Raw genomic sequence first — 17,085 nt, forward strand, 5'->3', positions numbered from 1 at the left:
GCGAGGTCGGTCTGAACGACGGAACGGGCGAGGGCGCCGACCTGAACGAATGAATGGGCAAGAGCATCCGCTTGAACGAGTTGAGGGCGTTCGGCTGAACGAGCTGCAGGTGAATGACATGCTGAACAGTGCGACGGTGAATGAGTTGCGACAGACAATAGAACCGGTGGAATGGTGGGCACTTTGAATGGTGGTTCGAGTAGTCTGTGTTAGCGCTTGAAATTTCACCTCAGGCTGAGAAAGGTAAACCTCAAGGCAACATCAAACCACTTCGCCTCGTAGCTAGCCCTATGGGGCGGGAGAGGGCTCTCTCCGGTCTATCTCGGTGAGATCTTCAATGGATGAGATGACCAATAGGGTAACACTGATTTTAGGTTAGTAAACTGATCAAAAAGGTTGATTTGGGGTTTTTAGGGTTGTTGGTGGCAAATTGAGGGGATGGCAATTTTGGGTGCGGGGATTGGACACAGTTTCTGTAGGGGGTTCTTTGGGGCGAGGTAGGAGATAGTATTGATGCTTTTGATTGAGGTGGATGGTCAGGAATGACAGGTGAGGAGCTAAGGAGAGCAAACAATAACTTTGAATTCTCCTTAAACAGTAGAAAACATTGAAATTAAACAAACTTAAAAGCAGAGCATGACAGCCATGAATTCTTACTTTAACACTTCGTTTGTTTAATGTGCAGAAGGAAAAGAAAGGAAATGATTCACATAACACACTTACAAGTACATAGAGAAACACACCATCAATACATGTAACCACAAGAATCCCAAAAAGGACTGCAAAACCCTGGTCTTCCTTAGCCAAAAATTGCAGAGATACAGTGAATAATACAATGATAGCTTCTCCCTTAAGAGTCCAACCATGAAAATGAGCAAGAAAGTACATAATATAGATCATCTAACCTCTTTCCCTGCCTCCATGGGTCGAGCTCACTATCCTAGGAGCTGTTTCAACCACTTCTAAACTAAGCACTGAAAACTAGGCAGTCAAAACAACTTGCCTCTATAAGCTAGGAAACCAATTCATTCATTTAATTTTCACCTTTTTCATGAATGAATCTTCTAGAAGAGGTACATAAGAGTAAAAGTGTCAATAAAGTACATTAATTACATCAAATAGGATAATAATCCACCCCAAAAAGTCAAACAGGGTCAAACTGCGTTTTTCTGAGCTGTACACTGAAATCTGGAGAAGTTTGCCTGACGGGTCGCGCGCCTTTGGGACCACATTTGGGGCACTTCCAGGTGGCCAAATTGAGCAAGAGTAGGCTTGTTGGAAAGGTCTGTGAGTCTACTTTCCAACCCAACTGGAATTTCTGAATTTGGTGGTCATTTGCCCCTCCAAAATTGCAATCTCCCAAGACTGCTTTCTGCAACTCAAAAATGTGGCAGAAAGTCAATTTTTGCTTGTTTTTTGACTTTCTGGAGGCCCAAAACTTCATAAAATCTCAAGTCCATTGATGAGCATGTGTAACTTTGCATAACAAATCTGGAAATGCTGAGTTTTTGCAAAATGGAGTTGCCAAAATGAAGGGTCGCGCGGGGGGTGAGACCCGTTAATGGAGAAAACCTGTAAATTGCCTGAAAAAACCAAAATTTACCCAAAATGCTCAAAATTTCTTGGGATTTGTGCTGTGGCTGAGCTATTTAGTGCCAAGTTCCTTTTGATGTGATGCATTCTCAGCCAGAGGTGGAGTGTTGCTTTCCACTGGAGGTGAAGTGTTGTTTTCTACTCGAGGTGAACCACTCTGAATACACCTGTTGACCTCTTCAGATGCCCTATGCAATGGAAACATGTGTTCATATGGAGCTGACACATTTGGGTATGGTCCACCTTGTTGATAGTCATTAGAAATCCCCCGAGTTGCATTGCCCTTCACTAGCCTTGTGTGTAATGTTTGAAAATTTTGTGGCTGCAAGTAAGCATCCTCTACAACCATCTTAGACCGAGAGTCTTCACGTTTTATATCATCCTGTGATATCCTGGTGTATAAAGAAGGATTCTGGGGCCCAATCACAGCATCCACTTGAGCTGCCATTGGTTCTCTAATTCTGTTATCATTAGATGCAGCACCACCTAGAACTTCACCATCCCTACACGACTTCATGAGACGATAAGCAACACCAACATGATCAAAACTTCCAGATAGTGGTGTTATAAGGAATTCATACCATCTAAAATGACACACATCAACTTTGTCTCTTTTGAGGAGATAACCAAGAAATGTCTCAAATTCTAATGATTGTTGCCGATTCTGGCCAGCTGCATGAAAATAAGCCCGAGGCAACTTTGATAGTGGAAGCATTGCCGCTGGAGTCATCTCCTTAACATGCAAGGCTACAGGTATCTTCACTAGAGAATTGGAGCATGAAACTTGGCTGATTGGCTTTCCATCTTTGTACAACATAATAAACCTTTGACTCATCTTCTTCGGGGACCTTATTCAAATCCATCAACACCATTCTCATCCTCGATTAAGCAAACGTTGCAAAATTTGGCAATTTGTGGCTCCTTGGCAAATTTGCAGGCAGTTTGATATTGAGGGCGCTGACGGGTCGCGCGCCACTGACGGGTCGCACCTGTGTAAATTTTGCACTGGAAAAGGCAGCCTGATGGGTCGCGCGCCTCTGACGGGTCGCGCGCCAGGCTCAACGGGTCGCGCTTTTTCAGGAGGCTTTTGGAGGCCTTCCCGGTGTCGGAATCGGGCGCAGGATAGCTCGTTGGAAAGGTCTTTGTGTCTAGTTATCATTTTACCCATCAAGCAAGTCATTTTGCCAACCAAGCTAGGAGAAAACTTGATTTTCCCAATGTCACTTCAGAGGTGTCTTTGATTCTCCTGAGGCAACGATATTCTTGACATTTTTCTCAAACCATGACACCTGTGTAAAAAGTGAAGGAGGTTTTTCTTCCTTGGCATGTTTTGAACAAAAACCTCTCTCAGTTTTGCAAAATTCATCTTTGATTGCTCAGAAACATCATTTTAGTGAAACTTATCCCGATGTGTGGAACAAGGGTTTTGGTCGAAATGAAGCGAAATGAAGGGGATAAGGGGCTTCTAAATTCTTGGGGAAATTTTTGGAAGTAGGGAGGGATGTTAGGAAGCAGGGGAAAGTGGAATCTCAGAGATTGAGTGAGGGGAAGGGGTCCAAAAGGGCAAAACACAGGCCAAACCTAGAAAATTGCCAGGTTGTAGCTAGAAACTAGGGTTTGTGCAAAAATGAGGAATTTGGCGGATCTAAGGGATGGGAAGTGTTTGATAAGGTACTTTAAGGATAGGGGAAGGTGTATGAACATCAGGATATGAGTTTTGCCGATGATTTGGCCGCCCAAGAGAAATTGCCTTCAAAACCCTAGGAGAGGGAAATGACCTTGCCTAGGCGCAACTGAAGCATGAATAAGCTGTAGAATGACCCTATGGAACTTGACATGATGATGACAACCCTCTGAATGATGATAGACTCAGCTAAATGATGACATGGACTGCCATTTGGACAACTTTAAAAGGAGTGAAAGCAAACCCTAGACCTAATGCCTAGTGACCAAATTTTGCTTGAAGACTCACTGAAATGACAAAATTTGACCTTGACCCTTCAAAATCACTTTGTAAGAGCACATTTGATCACTGGAGGAAGGCTGGAAAGACTGACACTAATAGTCTGAACGGTGCAGGCCGGGTTGCACGGTTGTGATAGATATTGTACCAAGGAAAATTGGGGTTTCCTGCAAAGACTGTAAAATTGTATATTTTGTGAAATATTGTTATTATCGGGCAGACTCATATTTCAGGGAGTTGCCCCTTCCATTAAAATATCCGCTGTGCATTTATGTTGAATGGTAATAATGATGAAGATGATTAATTGAATGTTTCCACTGTGTATGTGAATGGTATACTTAGGAAAGTTGAAAAATAAAATAAGTATAAAAAGTAAACATAGTCCACACTTACAAATATTGTTAAAAAGAAAGTGGGTGGTGGTGCCGCACCCCCATTATACGGTTGGAAAAATATCGCTAGGATAGAGGCGTGACACGCTGCCAACCACACCCTATTGTTGCTATCCTTTGCTACCACGGTTGATGTTGAGAGGATAGTTGTTATTTGATGTTGCTATTATAGCTACTATATTGGTTTGGGAAAGTTTGCAACATGAGTTTTGCTCTACGCAAAAGGCATTGACTACTCTACACTCAAGCCACACGTAGGTTGAGTTAAGAAATAGAAAGACCTCGCATATATGCATGGATATTTTCTTTTATCACGTATAAGTGTTGTAATCATGATTTCTTAATAAGAATTAAGAGTTATTGTATCTCATATCATATTTTTTATTTTTTAACATCTTCTTTGTTATATTTTTGAAAGCATATATATTGTAATTGGTTAAGCGTCAAATTTAGTCTATTTTCAATTAGTTGGTTTAGATTAAATCAATGTATTATAGTTTTGAAAATTATATATATTAAACTGAATATTTAACAATTATAAATATACATTTTTATTTTCTGAAATATTTATTATTATTTTTTGATTGGTTAAAAATATTGACATGATTATTTTTATGCGTTTGTAAATTATTTATCAGAGATAAAAATATATAAAAAAAATCAAATAATAATAATAATAATAAATAATTATCGGCCATTCGTTTAATTATTTTTATTTTCTTCCTTTCTTCACATATGGCAAATATGGGGTGAGAACAAAGTGGTTTCAAGTGCAGTTGGTGTGGTTGGTCTTAAAAGTACAATGAGACTTTGCTTGCATTTATTAAAGCTTGGGAAGAGCGGGTGTGTACTTTTTGAACTTCTAGGGCAGTGGAATCAGAAAAACATTTCATTTTGGAATGTGATGCTTTCACAGACATCAGAGACAGTTACAACAGTATGTTAACATCGGTTCCTTGGCATTGTCTTTTTAGTGAGGGCACTGTTAAAAGGTTGGGCCAACTCATCATTAATTTGAATAATAAGAAGATTAAATTGCAAAAGACAAAAAACATGAATGTTAGTAATCCCATAAACTATAACTAGTCTCGTGGACGTTAAAATTTCATTTTCATTTTTAATGGGCTATTATTTTTAATACATATTTTGTGATTGATATATGATAAACATAGCCTAGAGAGCAGAGCCACCCTTCCGATGTCAAACCCTATTTCATAAAGTATAGTGGGCAGGACCGTCATTCATTGTAAGATTATCGTGTATCAAAAGACACTTTATTTATTTTTAAGATTGTTCTTATTTTGTTCCTCCGATTGAAAAATAAATAAATAAATGTGTTAGGTTGCATGATTTTACATGAATTTATACCTCAAAGTTCGGTGTTGACCACTTTATATGAATCATATGTAAGCATTTATTATTTCATACTGCAACAGGGTAATAATGTATTCAAAATGAATTGATGTTGACATTAAATTTAAATTTACCAAAAAAATAAATTACATTATTTAATGTTTACATTAGAAACTAATTTAATTTATTTTTAAACTATTTTATTTTTATTTTATTTTCTGCATTTGGATTGGTTAAATCAATTTAAGTCTTATTGTGTAATGATGCTAGTGGACTAGCAAATGCCACTTCATAAATAAATGTTGGTACCGTATTTGGTTTCTTTGAGTGTGCAGTGAGATTCGAATTGACAGCTCCGAACCCCACCCTCGTAGACTCAACAAACAGATCTGACTTTGATCCCGACGAATCCTTCCCATCTGCTCTCAATGTCAATCTCCATCTCCATTTTATTGTAAGAAGCACCCCTTTTTAAACGAAATTCATTTAGTTTGGCTTTGCACGTGCTATATAATAATAATTACATGGTAATTATAATAATATTTAAAATTTGTCGTTGTTTAAACTTCAGCTGGCACCCTTTGACTGTGACTGGTTACAATGATTGACAACTCACTGGTTAGACTAGTTACTGTGATTGACAACTCACCGGTTACAGTGTCCACGACCCTTTCATGTCAAGCTGAACCTCATGAGTTGAGATTAAGTCTAATCATAACAAGGACTTGCTCCTTTGGAGGAAAATGCATGTATCTGATTATATATGAAAAAAATATATATCAATATAATTTATTAGAATTAAATTTGCAAAGTTTAATTCGATTTCATTTAATTCTAATAGATTTGCTAAATTTGCAACGAATTTATTATCAACTATATAGAAACCATAGAATTAGAAATATGATGATGCATGGCATTTATTAATATGAACTAGAGTTCATCAAATGATTTGATCAAAATTGTATTTTTTTTATTCGGTTGAATAATAATAAATAAATAAATTTTGAGGTGAAAATAAAAAAATCCCCATGCATTAAAGGATTTGCTCTCTATTATTATTCTGGACTTGTAAGTTCCTAACTTGCCAAAATTGTAATGCTTAAAGAACCATGCCTCATTTTCTTAAATAAAACCGTGTCTCCCTTCTTATTGTGAAATGATGGTAAGAATTGTTTTTTGTGTACTTTATTATTAATTACTATGTACCATATCACTAATTACTATGTGCAATAAATATAAATAATTTGAAAAATAACATTATATATTAATTACTATCTACCATCAACACAAATGGTTTTTAATTAAATTCAAAAATCTCATTTTCTCATTGGTGTAAAGTATTGAATAGACAATTTTTATGGATTTCATTCTCTTCAATGTCAATTATATATATATATATAACCTTTACCTACCAAAAAAATGTTTAATTATATTAAAAATTTAATAAAAAAATGTCAAACAAATATTCATACAACTCGTTTTACAAGTTTATTATTGTTTGGAGTACATACAACACATCATGACATTAAAATATTTTATTACGCAGCCTTGTTAAACGTGTGATGTTAAGTTAAGTTTAATGATGAGGATTGACTTTTTGTTGTTGGGGTTTACTCAAATTAGAGAGCAATTAATCTAATAGGGCCATTTGGATGATTTTATTAATAAAATATTTTTGGAGAGAGAAAAATAGGGTTATGTACAAATTGTTTTTCACTTTTTGACTTTAAAGAATAAGTTCAATAAAGGGGATGTTATTAAGGAATATAATAATTTGTGTCAATTTGATGTTGATAGGAACAAACTTTAATTGAAACAAAAGAAACTTTTAAATTGTAGGGTAATTGGATTTTGGGATATTTAGTAGTTCTAATGAGCTTGTCATTGAAACAAAGATATGTATAATAGTAATAACATAGAATCGATAAGAGTGGTTCTATAGGTGCAACTTATACATTGAATATAAGATTTAAAGATCTCATTTCAAATGCTTCTATTTATCTCACTTTTAAAGAGGTCTTCTATGTCCATTGATAACTTGTGTGGAGGTAACATGTCAATATCAAGACTAACTAAATGGAGCATTGAGGAGTAATTGTTATGCTTGTTGCAGTGGATCCCATTTTCTCTTTGTTGTGTGGTAACATGGACTGCAAGATATAACTACTTGAGATGAACCATGTGGAGGGTGCCCATTTACATAACCCCATTAATCATCATCACAATTTAGAAGATCTCATGTAATAATGAGAGGGGCAATGTTAAACTCGAGAAGAATGATAGTTGAGGCACTATTCCTTTTTTGTGAATGTGTTCAGGGGACACTAAAATAAGGACTCTCTCACTTGCATAAATAAGAGTAGCGATAGCTAATGAGTGAATGAACCAAGTCTTTAGTTAGATGTCTTGAAATTAAGATGGAAACGCTGATTCTCACCAAAAGTGAGAGATATGAATCTTTTAATTAAATTAAACTTTGTTATGAGTATTGAACTAGAGTACAAATATAAATTAGAAATGAACAATATTTAAAAAATTTGGTGGAGGATCATCATGATTATTTGGCATCATTCTGCATATATAATAGGCTTTTCATTGACAGTTATCACATACAAACCATGATTGACTAGTTCAAAAGGCCTAATAACTTCATAGATGGCTAATTTTAATTGCATACATTTCATTTTGCATAAGAGGCATGTACTAAGCAACAACTTTGCATATTACACTTGTTCTTTGTAAATGTTACTCTGAGTGCACTTTTCTTGGTTTTAGCAAATTTTATAGTGAGGTTGTTTTCAATGATATAACATTTTTATGGATTTAATATCTTATTATATTAATCTCTGTTTTATATTATAATTTTATTTTATATTATATAAACATTTATATATATGAAGGATTTAGTTAGTTAAAACTTATTTTATTGGTCATTGTTATTCGTTTAACTTCTTTCTTTTTTATGTGTTGATGAGAAGGTGTATCCCTTCTTTTTGAATGGATTACATCTTACACTAGAATTCCCATGTTATATGAATGGTGATTTTGGTATTCATGCCATGAGGATGGGCATGTGATTTATGTTGTCATAATCACGATTTATTTTCAATTTCATCTCCATTTTCAATGCACACAACACTAAATCCTCTTTGCAGTATGCAGATGTTCTGAGAGATGGAAACACGAGTATTGTAAGGGAGGTCTATGTGGTTTATGTCCATGAAAAAACAAGTATTGGGTGTTTGGAGACCTTCAACCATGAAAGTCATATCATCAATTTCAGTATATTGGTTAGAGAGGGCAAGCTAAAAATTTATTAATATGTCTCACAACAACGAGTATCATGAATATTGTTTAAAAATAAACTTTTGTATAACAAAATGTTATTGTGAAAAGCCTTTGCAAATCTCTATGGTCTCACTTCACTTTGTTATATCTAACCTTTATGTCACTGTAAATTTGTTCCTTCTCTTTGAATTGCCACAACAACTCTTTTATATTGACCACTTTATGTCAATGATCTTGAATCACAACGTATTGTGAATTTTATCCTCTTTTTTTTTTTTCAAATTAAAGTCTTGTCCTTATGAGAATCTACCCTCCTTATTCGTTCCTTGTCATTGAAATCACTTCTCAATTTTGTTGTGATTAAAACTGGAGGGTCACTACCCAACTATATTGGATGTATAAGGTCAAGTTGTGCAATAAAGGTATGATGCCATTTTTTTATTCAACTTCATTTTTCTATGTTTGATTGAGTCAAGACGCTCATTCTACAACCCAGTATGAGGGGATGTGTAAGTCTGTTCGTTCGTTAGTCCCCCTTAAATTTAAAATAAAATTAAAATTAAAATTAAAAATTATGTTCTAAATAGAAAAATGATAACAAAATGAATATGTTGTCTAAAGTAATTAGAAGTAAAAATAATGTGTCAATGAGATGTTTAAATCTTATACTTTTCGAAAATATTTCAATAAGGGATTTAAATAAAGTATTTGAAGATCTATGTTAACTAATTTATGTCGATTTCAACTTCATATATATCTATATATAGAAAAATTTGTTAGAATAAAATATTTTATTGTTGTATACATAAAAAATAATTCAATGTGGGTTATCAATAAAATATTTTAATACAAATTAATATTGACATATACTTAAAAATATATTAATAATAAAAAACCATTTTAATTTGCCTGATAAAATGTCTCAATGTACATGTTATGTAAAATATTTTAATGTCAATTACGTATATATTATATATCATTTTAAAAAATTTATGTATATATCATGAAAAAATTAAGTTTTTATGGTTAAAACGTTTATTTGGTCCTATATATACTCTATTTAGCATTCAAAAATACAATTTAAACAATGAAAATTAACACATTGTATTTTGCACTCTAAAGAAGTTTGCACGTGAAGAAATTTGATCCCTCTCGACTCATGTTAGATCCGTACTTAATATGGATCTATGTTGGTTATAGGCATGATGGTATCTCGTGAATTTGTCCCTTGTTTTGTTGTCTCATCGTGTGGTGATGGTTATTACTCATATTTATTTCCATTATTTATCCATGATCGTGTGTTTAGCAACATTTTAATGGTATTAATCCTTGAACCAAGAAGGCTTTATGGTGGTCATTTTGTTAGTGATTGCTTCTAGTTTTTTTAAATAACCTTTTTCTTACACCTACAATAGCATGGCTAGTTTTTATATATATGCATGTGAATGTGTTGATGTGAAGAGGGATTTGAAAGCTATACACATGATTGATTTAATCTTAACTATGTTACATGTCAACTAAGGGTCGGATACATACTTCATAGAATTATTGCAATGTGTTGTAACCTAATTCTATTACCTGTGTGTGTTATGTTGAGTATCTTGTGGTGAACAAACAATTGCAGGACTACGAGCTTCACTTTGATCCTCATGGTGTGTACTTCTATGTAACCTTTTCATTTGCATTTGGACTTATATTTTGGTTATTTTTTTATTATAACATAGTAATATTATTGGGATTGGTCATGACCTATATGCAAGTGTGGTTGAAACTTACCTAGTGTAGTTGATGGTCATTATCGAAGTTTGATGGTTTTGGAACTTTAGAAGCTCACACTTTTCAATGTTAAGGATGGTATTATGCACTAGCAATTGTGTTGGGATATAATACATCAACAATGGGGATTTGATGGGCCACATATGATGATGGTACTTGGTATTTATGTTGTTGGTACATGCATGAGTATTAGGTCTTGATCTGGGTCATCAATCTTTGATTGCACATTAAAGAATTCCTCTATTAATGTTGTCACATTACCTCCTCCATGCATTGTGCTTATTCTCTCATTCTATCATTATAGTTTAGAGCTTTATTGTCAAGCTTGTTTTTCTGTAAATGGTTTTGTTCTCCCTATGTTTCTTTCCATTTGTAACCATTTTTAGATGATATATAAGCACCCCAAGGTTCTCCAATTGCTTAGATTTGGTTGTCGAATATTTTGGGTGGATACCTTATGGTTCAAATTCTAACCTCTTTATCAAACTCTGATGCAATTTGCACTTGGAGAGGATGTGAATCATTCTCTCCTTTCCATTTTCATTGAATCGTTGGGTTCATTAATAATAGGTTAAGTTGCTACTTTTTATGAATTGTCTCTACTACTCAAGTGCATTTTCCCTTCCTTTTTGCTCCTCTTGAGCTTTATTGCCTTTGAGTCACTATTTTGAGTGTCATCCTACCATGTGCTTTCTCAAACCTATATGTTTAAGGTAAATTCAATCCTTTTACCTCATTTTAATGTTTAATATTTGCTTCGAGGCCCCAAGCTCTTTGCACATGTTTGGTTAACACATCCTTTTATCCATTCCATGGTTTTGTATTCATGACCTATGCATTTCACAGCCATTCATCCACAAATTATGTTGTTTTGTTATAGGCCCATGCATTTGCATGAAAAATAAGTTCAATTGATGGGTATTTTAAGTTATTTCACAATTTTGATGTGTTAAATCCTCAAATAGAGATTAAAAATAACCAAAAACATAACCATATAATGTAAGGAACTAATTTTAGATCTCAAGTCTCACACTAATTAACCTCAAGAGATGTGATATAAAAATATGTCTCATTTCCATAACTTTGAAACCATATATTTCATTATGCCCCTTTCATCTAGATAGAAGGTCAAATAAGAGGTAGTTTTTTTATTATTATTAAAGTACGTAAAAAGTCACATATATTTGACTGGAGGACAAAAAACATTACATATGTTTCGTAAGGTATAGGGTTGATAAATGCATTGATCGTGTCAGATTGTGATTATACTGAGATGGGGGTGAATCAGTATAATGGCCAATTTTAACAATTAAAATAATTTAGACCTTTTAAACATCAATCATACAAGCAACACATGAGAACGCCAGATATATATGGGAACCTTTGTAGGGAGAAAACCAGAAAGGTTATGTCTAAGAAAATTCTCGTAGGCATCAACCTACTGTTACATCAATTTACTATAATCAACTAGAAGGAGACACACGTCCCATGATTTTACATGCACCAACCTAAAGGAGACACCTATCTCCTGATTTTACAAGCACCAAACTAAAGGAGACTCTTATCCCCTGATTTACAATGATTTTGTGTGCTATTTTGCCTTGTTCCTCTCAAATCTACACTCTACTCTACAATTTTGCACATAACTTTAACTCTGATCTTCTCAATACTCCACGCTTCTCTATACTTTGTACTTTATAGTTATATGAATTCCTTTATTCATTATAGGGTTGATTTACTGCAGGGATTTAAGATTGCTTCTCTCACTTATTCAACACTTTGTTTTGGTCTATGTTTCTTCTTTTACTTGAAATACTACAACTGCCTTGGTCTCACTGGTTTTGGATATTCAACCTTAGTATTTCCTCTCTTCACGTATGTATCATTTCAACAACATTTCCAATTTATTAGTTTTGTATTTATAGATCACAACCTATTTTACCATGGGTGTTGATCCATTGTATTGACCTGTGGTATCATGGGTTGACCGAGTCACTTAGTTCAACATGCATGTGCGCTCTTAGCAATTTGTTGACTCCCCAAGTTATCACTCAATGCTTTTCCATTACAATAGCATGATTGATATTTCCAATGGTGCCAACCATTGTTACCTAATAGTGGTGGCTCCCTTTCGTCCAACCTTTTATTGCGTGTGCCCTTCAAATATGCCCAAGTTCATGACTACAATGTTGAAAATAATACTGAGAGGGGGGGGGGGGGGGGGGTGAATCAGTATTATTTAATCAATATAACTTTTTCATTTCCAAATTCAGTTTCATATACGCTACTTCAGTTAAGGAAAACCACGTGTATACGCAACTGTGTGAAATGCAACAAGCGTATATCTAGTAAACTTATAATTTAGTTAGTTGCTTCTTAATGAGTGCATCAGAACATTATTAACCATATGAACAGTAAACAGGAGCAGTAAAGCAGAACAAATCACAACACACATGAACACCAGGATGTAAGGTGGAAACCCAATGTGGGTGAAAACCACCTGCTGCAATTCATCTCTATCTTCTTTTAATTAGAAACTTCTTTTTACAACGGTTCTGTACTGGTGCAGTATTATACCAGTACGCAGGCTTCTACCTGCAGAAGGCTACAACCTTCTCTCGTTCTCCAGACTCTCTTGGAAGGGAGCTACAACCCCTTAGCTCTTGTACTCGCTGAGGTACTAGTACATAGGTGCTGACCTATAGAAGGCTACAACCTTCTCTTTTCTTCCAGGGACCACGTTTCATAAATTTTCAGACTGGATCCATGAATAACAACAATCAAACATCAAGTATATCTGCATCAACCAATCTCTTTTGCACCAAATAAACTGAATCAAATAATCACTTCTCTGAATGTTGTACCCAGAAAGCAGTAACAGTAACCAAACACCAATTCTGAACCCAGAACCCTGTAGCAATAAACAGAAGTAGCTAAAACATATTTCAAGAGACGTATGCTACTTCAATGTGTGCAACCTGCGTGCATACACTTCTGAATTAAGGCCAACCAGTGTATACGCTGTTTTTACTTACTGAACCAGCGTGTATATGCGCCTCTGATGTGCCGAACCTGCGTACAGATCTATAAAAGATAGTTCACTCTTTCAAATATTCAGACATCAGTTATACCCAGATTATCAGATTTATAGATCTAGTCATGCGCCAAATATAACAGATCAAAAACACACAAAGATACTACTATTCAAGTCTTGAGTTTTGACCCATCAATAGAACTTATCCATCTTCTTGCGCTCAAGTTCCTCCTTGATTCAGATTCAGCTATGCACCATAAACCAATCACCAGTATTCCAGATCTTTCTCTTCATAAGATATTCAATGCTTCAGTCAATACCTTTGCCAAATGATCTCCTCCTTTTTATAGTCTTAGGCCTTACTCAAACCATGGTCCAAAACCATAGAGAACCAATACTAGGGACCCAAAACCTGGGTTCAATACTTCGGACGCAATACCAAGGTCCAAAACCATAGGTCCAAATACCATGGTCCTAAAAATAAGCTTTCCCGCATGTACGCATACGCATACGCGACTTTTGATCGGCAAAACCGCGTGTATACGCGACTTCGTCAAAGGAAACTTGCGTATACCTCTTTTCCTTTCATTCTGAGAGCCTGAACAGTGATCTGGCATCTGAGTGAGTTGTCATCAAGGACAACACCTGTGCCATAGTGCCAAACCTGTGTCATAATGCCAACATACAATCCCATCATACTGGGAGCACTTTGTATCGAAACCCTTTACCCTTTGCATTTATTGATTCATTGATGATTATCCCTCACAAGTTAATCCTTAGCCCATCGTGACCATGGTTTGTGTTCATTTCCTTCAAATAATAAACATCGAACATCCTTAAAAACACTTAGCTCCAAGTGCCAGAAAAAATGAGCATCCATTAATGAGTGTTATGACCTTTTTCTTATCTCCATATCAAATATTATTCAAATTCCTTAACTTCGAGTGCTAGACAGTTAAGCACTCATGACCATATGTTGTGACCATGGTCCAAACATAACACTCCAATATACTCTAGTTGTAGCCATTTTGGTGTTGGTATTTTAGCTCCATGTGCTAAGTCGTAAGACCCTTGTGATCGTGTGTTGTGACCTTGATCCAAACATACCACTCTGGTAGACAAATATGCACCTAGTAGACTTATCTAGTTTTCTTGCATTTGTTAGAAGTTTCTTGTCATATCAGGCTACTACATACAAGAAGTGTTCATTTGTTGTTCATGTCAGTATTATGATAGGGGCCCAAAAGGGCTGAGTGCTTGGTTTTCTGCAACGAAGACACAAAACCCTGGTTTTTCATGTTTTAGCCTTAAAAAAAATACACAAGAAAGCTTCGACAAACACAATCCTGGCACAAGTATCAACATATCTGAGTTCACCACATCAATCCACCATGGACTAATAAGAGTTCACCACGAGGCCATACTTCCATGTCATACTAGATATCAATCTTGAAATTTATCTACAAAATTGGACTCTAGTGTTCAATGCTCTGGAACAAAACCCACCCATCTCACTTCCCATGTCATCTATTGCGACCAATGAAAGCATGCCAAGCTGAGAATGACATCAAAATTATAGATGGAAGAACTAACCTGCACAGAAAGGCCATAAAACAAGTGGCTCAAATATGATCAGGGTAGGATATCGCCTGCAGCTCTGATACCATGTTAAACACACATATGGCAGAGACAAAATAGGAAAGACAAGCATGAGATTGTATTTATTATTGACAATGATATACATTTATAGTACAATCGTGTGACCGTTGGGTTCCACATCCCAAGGTCTTTTGGACTCTCATGGCTGTTCACATTCTACACCAACCCATAGAGGATTAGGTGTCCAAAATAATTGTCAAATCTTATGTGACCAAACTTCCCATGCATAGCCAACTCTCATATATTTTACCTACACCACACTTCTCTTCTTTTTCTCCATGAAGAATATACACATTGTTGGAAGTTTCATTTGCCCTTGCTACTAGTTTTCATGTTTGTTCTTTCCTTATCTCGCATTCTTTAGAGTGAAACATGAGATCATATCCTTGATCACACATTTGTATGACACTTAGGTGATTGTGCTTTAGACCTTCAACATGTAACACATTCTTAGCTTTAGTTTTTCCATTGTGAATATTGATTATTCCTCTTCCAACTATTCTTGTTGATGCATTGTTCACAATGATTACTTTTCCTCTTGTTGAATTTCCACAAACTTGGGTCTAGGTTAGAGTCTTAGAATCACTGACGCTACCAAACCAAGAATCTCAACCATAAAATATTTTGCACAGTGGAAATATAAAACTGTAAATCATATATGCACAATATACATAATTTTAAACAAAATTGTACAATAATGTACAATCACCAATCTTTGCTATATTAACCCAAATACGATAAATACAAGTCTATGGTTACAAGATACAATGACAAACTTGGCTACAACGCTTCTATGTCGTATCTTGTCATGTTGGTCCGTTGCACCGATATTGCTCACTAGTAGTGCCTTGGTCCATCAAGGCCACTACACATCGAGAGTCCAAGAGAGCTGCCTCTTATCACTGTTGCAAGTCATGTCTACTACAATGAACACGGGCTCATCAAACTGCTCTCTTGGTTGGCCAATTCCCGAGCTCCAATCTACCACGCTAACAACAACTTTAGTCCATCAAAATGTTGCACTTCGGTACCATCCTTCACCCAAAGTTCAGCTGCTCTTCGTCCTTCAAGATAGCTTGTCTAGGGATACTTTGGGCAGCGAACACGCTGCCCTCCAACCAGCTCTATGACACCCAATCTTGTCACTATCGGATATGCACCTAATATGAATTTTCCTCACCCTAGAATGTCATATAAATGGCTCCAACAAGCTGCTCTATAATCTGATCCAATCTGGTCAATGCTTTACCCAACACTTAGCAATAATGAAGAAGATATATACCTTGAAAACTATTATTCAACACTGCAGAAATATGATCATTGGTTAGGGCACAACTGTGGCCCATATTCCTCCACCATTTGTGGTCAATTATGCCTCATAAAATTGTTGTTCCTTCTCCTCCATAAGGTTGGATACTTCGTTGTGTGAGTGGGCTCTTACATCTCCTTTTTTAGGGCTTGTTTGACCCTCAAACTAGCCACTACAGGCCTGCAGCCTCACCATCATAGGACAGTCAACATTTCGGCCTATTTAGAGATGAATTACCACTTGAAAACAATCCCAATATCTCCTTATAAACTCGGCCTAACAACAAACTTCCACACCCTTCAAAACAATCACAAGAAAACCCAAATGACTCCCTTTCTCCTTACTAAAGTAGCTTCCTGATCTGCGGCCCTAAAACAGAGATCCCCTCCTTGTTCAACGAACTTTTCTCTTGCTTTGTGTTGCAATTTTGGATGCCTAAAATGACTCCATATCACCTTCTATATATACCATAAATAAGGGCTCCCAAAACGTCATGTTTGAAGCAACACGTCCATTGGATTCTTCAAGTCGGCCTACTTGACACCTAATAATAATTATGTTAACTTCAAAAATTCATATCTCTCTAACGACAACTTGGATTCAGACGATTTTTGATGCGTTGGAATCGTCTTTCCGAGCACTATCATCCTCATCCATCACATGCCGTGAATCCATCATGGTTTTTCCCCAAAACACGATGGGTGCCAAAACTCCATAC

Source organism: Pinus tabuliformis, chromosome 6 (genome assembly GCF_031772625.1).
Source record: "Pinus tabuliformis cultivar Carrire ecotype Pingquan chromosome 6, CPIR1, whole genome shotgun sequence".
NCBI classification, from domain to species: domain Eukaryota; kingdom Viridiplantae; phylum Streptophyta; class Pinopsida; order Pinales; family Pinaceae; genus Pinus; species Pinus tabuliformis.